Source organism: Myotis brandtii, unplaced genomic scaffold, assembly GCF_000412655.1.
Source record: "Myotis brandtii unplaced genomic scaffold, ASM41265v1 scaffold36, whole genome shotgun sequence".
Lineage (NCBI taxonomy): Eukaryota > Metazoa > Chordata > Mammalia > Chiroptera > Vespertilionidae > Myotis > Myotis brandtii.
Genome location: NW_005363836.1, coordinates 4,400,658 through 4,409,573, shown reverse-complemented (window position 1 = coordinate 4,409,573; position 8,916 = coordinate 4,400,658).

Below are 8,916 nucleotides of genomic sequence, written 5' to 3'. Positions count from 1 at the left end.
TATTTTCATTGTTACAAATTGAACATAATTAAAGCATAGTGATTAATCACAAAAACAATATGTAATTATATATGTGTTTTCCGATGGTGTTAGGCGACCCCTGTGAAAGGGTCATTCGACCTCCAAAGGGGTCGCGACCCACAGGTTGAGAACCGCTGCTGTAGAGCAATCTCACATGGGGGAATCACCCTCATGGAGCCTTCTTCAGGTCTTCCCACCAGTGTAGTTGTTCATACTTTATTTATCTTCAGTTGCCCAGTAGATATCTGCTGGCTCACCTGGAGATGATAAAGTTCTACCCACAGATAACTTTTGTTTGGCCTGCATAGTGTCCTAAAAATTAGAAAATTTCACCCAAAAATATCTTTTAAATTTTTATTTTAATTTGTTTAGCTTCTTTGAAAAAAATAAGATGTGATTCTAGAAGGCATTTCCAGAAGGCAACAAGTGGCTGAGCCCAGAAATTCAGCTTTGTAGGCAGGCTGAGGGATCTCCTCTGCTACAGACCTGTCACTCCCCTTTGTCTTATATTTTTCTTCCTCCTTTGGGTTTTTGACTTCTGGTTTAAAAGTATAAGAAGGAGGAAAAATATTCCAGATAGGACACCTCTCTCACAGTGGAGTTGGCAGAAGTCGTTCATTTCAGAGCAGTGTTGGGTTCTTTATTCTTACTTTATTCAAATATTCTCACTCTTTCAAATTGTGATTCTTGGGTCTTCCAGGAATAAAAATAAAATGTGTCTTTTATTAAACTATATACTCTCTGTGGCTTTTGTTTAGCTACATAAGACTTGACAGATACTTTGAATTGTCACATATGAAAATTGGATCAAATACCTAATACAAGGCCTCAGCTTCTTTCCATCAGAGAAATGAAAGGATCTCCTTCTGCCAGGGCTGGTGGAGGTTCAGAGGGGATTGTCACATTCTCTATACCTATAACCTCATATAATCACAAAGTTAGAGCTTCTTAGAAGCTGTATAATCTATTTATTTCAATATAACTCTGTACAAAGATCTCCTTTAGAATATGTGATCGTTTCTAGGGATAAAGAACCCTACCATCAAACTTGTCCATTCTGTTTTTGGACATGTCTATAGCATACGTGTAAAGTGTGTCCTTGCTCATAGAATTGTTGCAATAGGACTTCTAATTGTTATTTGGTTCTAGAAAGTTCTTCCTTTTACCAAGCCAATCATCATTTTATAACTTCTTCTCTTTTATAACTTCTTCTCCTAATGATCTCCCATGAAACTTCTCAGTCTCTTCCTCATAAAATCCTTTCAAATATTTGATGACACTGATACTTTCCAAAGTCCTGTCATACGTAGTTTAGACATTACCAGTTATTTCAGTGGTTGATTTTATGAAATGGTTTCCACAATGTCCATCAGTTTAATAAACATATACTTGATATTACATTTTTAAATGTAATTCTTTTTATTTTAGAATGTTGAATGTAATACCTAGAAGTAAGTGAAACAGGCTTTTCTATCTTAATTTCAGCAAAGGTTTCCTAGGCAGAGATTATAACAATAGGTGCCAAAAGGGATGCCAGTTGCATAACTGCAGGGGGCACATTCACATCATGGTCTATGTGAACAGGACGCCCTGGAGTTGTGCATGCTGTGCACAGCCTGTGTGATCCCATATGGACGACCCCGACATATCCTAGAGAGAAGTGCTGGAAACACATGCAGGGTATGCATTAGCCTATCACTCACTACCAGACACAGAGAAGAAGCTGGTGGTAAGGATTTCATTGGAGAGAGAGAGCTAAAAATGTGTTCATTTCTCTGTTCCCACATCTACCTGCTGGGGATGAGAGGGAACAGGATGCTTCCCCCTTATCTTACACTAAATGAAGAGGGCTTTCAGAGCCTGGGGTTTGCCTTTGCATTTGGAGAATGCAGTGACTGATATGTTCCTGAGATATAACTCTATCATGTGGGAACAGTGTTCTAGATATGATCAGATCAATGAACTTGATCTGAACACAGAAGAACTTGTACATGTAAGAATGTAAATCAGTATCACATTGATGCTTTTAGTTGCTATGTCACAAAATTGCCTTATATTGAGTTTCCAAATAACTACCCAGGTATATCTCAGGTGAACTATAATTTGGTCAGGTATCTTAATATTTTATACTAGAGGCCCGGTGCACAGAATTGTGCACTGGTGGGGTTTCTCGGCCTGGCCTGCACCTTCTTGCAATCTGGGACCCCTCGGGTTGATGTCGGACTGCTGGTTTTGACCCGATCCCCACAGGCCAGGCCGAGGGACCCCACCAATGCATGAATCTGTGCATCGGGCCTCTAGTATGCATATAAGATCTTTGGTTAATCTCTTCCCACCCTCCCCCATCCCTCTCTCCCTCTGAGATTCATCAGTCTGTTCCATATTTCCATGCCTGTGCATTGAGCATCTGCCACCTGGTGGTCAGTGCGCATCATAGCTACTGGTTGAATGTTTGAATGGTCAAATGGTTGGACGGTCACTTAGGCTTTTATATATATAGATGGGAAAACAATTATTTTAAGGCTAAATCAGAATCACCTTACTTCAGAGCAGCATCACTAAATGTGGATTTAGACTGCTTTGGTTTATGTCTTGTCTACTTAGTTGGCCAACCCATTAATCTCTCTGAGCCTCAATTTTCTCATTTGTACCATGAAAATAATAATACCTCCCCTATCCCAAATGTGAGAATTTGATGAGAAAATGTGTGTGGGTTGGAAGCACTGGATAAATACTGGTACTTTTCTGTCTCCTTGATGACACCCTCAATTTGTGGTTTGCTCATCCCCAGCCACACTGAAGGGGACACTATAACACAGAAGCTGAGATCCCTTGCTGAGGAGGTGTCATCACTTATAAGCATGTGACTTGAGCAAATGACTTCACTTCCCTGCTTCTCAGCACCTTTCTCTGCAAAAAGAGGAACTAATATTATTTTGTGTATACGATGAACATGGCATTTAAAGCATTTAACACAAAACCTGGCACACAGCATGTATTCAGTAATTTTTTAAAAATTGTCACTACTGCTACTGCAACTATAGTAGAGTTTCTTAATTTGCTTTGATGACAAGGCCTATAACTGTCCTCCAGAAATCTGGACAAAGAGTCTCTTTGAAACATGCTTAACCACTGTGCTTGCTCTGGGAATGACTGAACAGCCTTTCATGTAGTCGGTCTGAAAATGAGTAGCCAGTTTCCAGCAAGAGGGGTAGAGGGAGGAATGGCTACAGAATGCCATTTTGACCAGCTCTCACTCATTTTTACCCACATTTCCTTAAAAAAGCTCTTGCCAATTCCTCTGAGACATATCCTCCTCCACATTCTAGGTGTCCTGACCATGTCCCCGAAAGTGACAAGGTTACTTTGATTCTATCATTTTCATTTCTTCCATCAACTCCTCCCTTTATCAAATTAACTAAAGAGGAATTGTTTCCATCATGGATTCCTATGGATCCATTCCCCTGCCTGTCCCACTACTAATGCCACATTGTTTGTTCATCTTCCCTGATATCATCTGCTTTTCCTGCTGTGCTTCTTTACGCTACTTCTCTGGACTGCAGAGGACAAGTTGCATTGTTTGTCATTTATGTTTCCTGCTGTATTATAATCCCACTACCTCTCTGGACTGTAGGGTCCAAGTTGCAAAGTAGCTAAATTGCAATAAGATGGAAAAAGTAAATTTAGGCTTGTACACTTTTAAAAGAGCTCCTTGTACACTTTTAAAAAATAATTATAAGTCTAATACTTTATAAAAAAGACTATTTTTATTCTGGGATGATAATTAATAATGTCTTCCTATGAGAAAGCAAAATGTACCATAATGAGACGACCATTATAAATTTCTGATAAAAGCAAACAAAAAGAGAAAACATTTTTATTTAGCTTGGGCCACCTTGTCCTCTGAAAATTTATTATTTCTTCTAGACTCGTGGAAATCCTGAGAATATCTTGCACGCCAATATTATTACCTTAATAAGCACTCAGGAGTTGCTGGCTATGGCTTTAACTGGAATTATTAAAATCAAATCATTTCGTGGGAAAGATGCTATTTATATTGAAGAAAATAATGATTTAAAACTCTACTATTTGTTTTCTTTTTCTTTGTGTTTTAATGTTAAGACCTTTTTTTAAATTACTAATTTGTTGGCCCTGACTGGTTTGGCTAAGTGGATAGAGCGTCTGCCTGCGGACTGAAAGGTCCCAGGTTCAATTCCAGTCAAAGGTCCCTTGGTTGCGGGCATATCCCCAGTGGGGGGTGTGCAGGAGGCAGCTGATCGATGTTTCTCTCTCATTGATGTTTCTGACTCTCTATCTCTCTCCCTTCCTCTCTGTAAGAAATCAATAAAATATATTTAAAAAAATAAATTACTAATTTGTTGTAACTAAGTTCTCACTCACTAGGAAGCTGAATTAGCTGTGTTGAGGGAACGGCGCATGGTAGGAAAAGCAAGAGCTCTTTCTGATCAGAAAGATCTGTTTCTTCTACTCACAAGGTGGTTGACCTTCATTAAGCTGGTAAACCTCTTTGAGGGTTGGTTGTATCATCTATAAAAAGATAAATAACACCTACCTTATAAGATTGCAGTGAGAATGAGAATAAAGTGACTGGAACAGCATAGGTAGTTATGAAAGCGTGGTTACATATTATAAGGATGAACAAGTTACCATTTTCTGATGAGGAAACTGCGGGTTGGAGACTGTCAGTAGCTTTCCCTAAGTCACACAGCTATTCCATGGCTGCAGCAATCACTGTCGGCTAGTTTTTCTGTGATAACCAATAACCCTCAGATCTCAATGGCTTTACACATCAAAGGTTTGTTCCTCATTTGAGGCCCTGTCCATCGGGAGTTTGCAGGGGGTCTCTGGTCCATGCTGTCCTCATTTGGGAGGAAAGGCTGAGGTGAGCACCATCATCTGGAACGTTGATGATCGCTGAGGCCAGGGAAAGCAAGGTGGAGAGTCCTGCTCTTAAAAGGTTCTACCCAGAAGGGACACCCATCATTTTTCCATTCATTTCTCATTGGCCAGAACAAATCCTATGGCCATGCCTAACTTCAAGGGAATGGAGATGTGCAAACCTCTCCTATAACCTAAAGAGAAGAATCAGATATTGGTGAATAGTAACACTTTCCACAGTGACAGAATTCCCTTTCAAGCCCAGGTCTCTGATTTGCATATGGGCAGAACAGGGGAGCCAGAGCCTGTCACCTCTCCCTAAACCAGTTCTTCAGCACAAGGCCAGCCTTGTTGGTATATCAGAAGAAAATTCTCACAATTCGAATATCACATATGTGGAACTGCTCAAATGTAAGTGCAAAATCATGATGTCAAGCAAAATGAAGGGGATTTGTGGATTTCCTAGTTTTTGTAATTAAGAATAATTGAAACTAAGTACTTTCCATCTAAGATTTTGCTTCTTTCTTCATCACTTGGTTGCCTTTTAAGTCAGTAGAACTGTATTACTCCTCTTGACTTCTTTCCCCCCGAATGCTAAGTGCTTCTTTCTCCATACCGTAGCACGCTCCAGGGGTTACAGCTTTGCCTTTTCCCCTTTGGCTTACAGCTGACGAAATAACCTCAGTTGCTTTGTGTGACTATGGAACACATTCGAGAGACAAGGCCAAGAAATTCCGTGCTTCTGCTTCTAATGCTGCACAATGTTGGCTCATCAGTGCACTTCTCCTGTATCCCCACCTGACTGACCATTTAACTTAGGAATAAACATTCCTGGGGTGCCAGCCCTGCACAGGTGCAGACAATAAACCCTATAGTCACGAGTCCTCCTCAACCAAAATATGGGATCTGATGTAGCCTTTACTATACAGGGTTACCAAACTTTCCATATTTCAAGGAATCAGCAGATTCTTTTTTTTTCCAGATACATTTGTAGAGCTCATGAGCTCAAGGTTTTGCTGTTTTAATCTGCCGTCCTGTTGATTTATTTTCACTACTTTGACTTTTCCTACAGTTGGCTGGTGGATAATCTCTTCAACTCCCATTTCAGAATAGCCTTTTCCACTTTGTATGTTATTTGATGCTTGGTCCACATTCCCATTCCATGTATCACAATAGGAACATTTCATTAATTCGGAACCTATGATCACTCCACCAATAACAAAACCTTTCTTTAACCTTTGTGCTCTTCGGGAGGAAGTGTCGGTGGCACAATTATTAGTGAAAGCATATTCAAGCTCCTTGAGGGGTGCTATTTCCATAAAACTAATATGTTAATTACCAAAAATTTTTCAGTTAATATCCATTTCTCAAGGACTTTATTGGGTAGCACTTCTTTAATCGAGTTTGAGTTATAATATGAATTTGTAAGTAACAAAGCTTTGTCTTTATTTAAAGATAGATGCTATCTTTCAGAGGGTTTGTTGTTATATGAGGTTCACTATCACTGTCTCCCATACGAACAACCCAGTCTTCTGCTCCAAGCCATGCATCTCCTTCAACCTGAGTTTAAGGAAGTGCCGTGTTTTTGTCAACACGATCAAATCCAAGGGCTCACAGTCCCCTCCCCCATGTCCTTCTAGCTGTAGAGAGGAAGAGAACAAGACGATCCAGTCAGCTGTTTGCGGTGCCAGAATGCTGGAAGCTCAGGGCTGTTCTGTTTTCACAGAAGAGCCGAGTGCAGTGTCACTTAAACCAAATGAAGCTGTAAAACTTTTAGGAACGGTTGCCCTTAAGGGCTCGAGGGTGTGGACCATTCCATTTACTCTGTCAGAAAACAGGTGTGGTAATCAATAAAATCCTGTGCTTCCTATGGCAATCAATAAAATTCCTGTGCTTCCGTTTCTTTTCACCAGCCACACTATTGAGTCGCTGCGCCTGGGGAACATTGGGAGGAAAAGAGTCGGTGAAACCGAGAACATCTTTCCCTGAGATCAGTGGCCTTCCAGTTATTACTGTCTCCACTGGCAGTTATGCTTCCTTACCCCTGCGAAGTGGGAAGGAAGGGAGCAAAGTGTTTAAAAGTGTGGGTTCTGAAATCCTGGAGAATGGGATTTGAATCTCAGCTGTGCTACGTGGTAGCTGGTATTTAACTTATTTGAACCTCAGTTTCTTCATCTGTATAATAGGGATAAAAATGACACCTTACAGTTGTCTATGTGGATTCAGTGAGTGAAGCACTTAGCATAGAGCCTGATACATAGTCAAGTCAAAGAAGAGTCTGATATTAGGCAGAGTGGAGCCTACGTGGAGTTCGTGAGGATTCAGTGAGTGAAGCACTTAGCATAGAGCCTGATACATAGTCAAGTCAAAGAAGAGTCTGATATTAGGCCGAGTGGAGCCTATGTGGAGTTCTGAGTACTCTGAGCATGCTCTGTTCCTCATGGCGACCAGTAGAGTCAGACATGTGTAGCTGCTTAGGAAATGCTGGATCAAGTCAGCAAACCTAGTCTCTCATTCCATGAAGTCATCGTGATGGCTCTGCTTGGTTCCTCTCCCCAGTTTCAATGCCTATGGTTTAGAAAGCATTTTTTGGCTATTGGTGGAAAATCATAGACATGGCCAGCTTGTTAATACATAACAAATGTACTCATATGTAAGTGAGCCAGAGTCGGAGAAATAATTATTTATGACTTTCATACACCTTCTTCACATTGTCTCTTCCAACGGGAGTGTCCAGGAAAATATGGCTTGCATTTTTTATATCATTTATTCAATGAATACTTATTTGATTAAGTGCTTTCTAAATTCGTGGCTACTGGATTGACACTGAAGGAGAAAGCAGAAACTTAGCCTGGAGTTGGAGGAGGTAAGAAATGCATGCAAACTACACAGTATAATATGCCACATGGGAGGCACAGACAATGCAAATTAGCAGAGGTGGTGATCTCACAGCAGGGATTTGACACACCAGACCTCTGTTCAAATCCCCTTTCCTTAATGAAGCCATCTTCTCTTACCTCTTCTCCTTTTTCTTCTCTTCCTTTTTTCTGTTCCAAATCTTAACTTCCATTAATGTTTGGGCTATAGAAACCAGGACAGGGTCTACAGGCACTGGCGGAGCCTACTCTCACCTTGAAATATCTTTTCCCCCCAAGCCCCATCTACCTGGCCACCTCCTACACATCTTTTAAGGCTTCTATTAAGCATTGTCTCCTCTGTGAGTGTTTCCCTGGACAAAGATTTTAGGGTATAAATGGGGAATGTATCCTATCTAATAAAAGAGTAATATGCAAATTAACCATCACTCTGTCTCAAAGATGGTGGTGGCTACGGAGCTGGAGTGAGCAGGAGGCTTGAGTTGCCCTGGCGATGGAGGAAGCCAAGCTTCCCAACTTCCCTGCTGGCCCTGAGCTCCACTCAAGGCTACAAAGTTTCAATTATAGAAGATAAATAAATCCCAGATACCTGCTTGCAGCCTGTGGCGTGGCCAGCCTGAAAACAGCCCTCAGCCCCTCACCCAGGCTGGGCAGGCATCCCAGTGGGGACCCCCACCCTGGAGGAAGTGTGGCCAGCTTGAAAACAGCCCTCATCCCCTCACCAAGGCTGGCCACACCTGCATGGGGTGAGGGTCCCCACTGGGGGGCTTGACCAGCCTGCAAACAGCCATCAGCCCCATACCCAGGCTGGCCAGGCACCCCAGCAGGACCCCCATCCTGATCTGGGACACCCTTCAGGGCAAACCAGCAGGCCCCCACCCATGCACCAGGTCTCTATCCTATATAATAATCCTATATAATAAAAGGGTAATATGCAAATTGACCCTAACAGCAGAACAACTGGGAATGACTGGTCACTATGACACACACTGACCACCAGGGGGAAGACGCTCAATGCAGGAGCTGCCCTTTGGTGGTCAGTGAGCTCTCACATGGGAGGAGCTCTGCTCAGCCACAAGCCAGGCTGATGGCTGCCAGTACAGCAGTGGTGGTGGGAGCC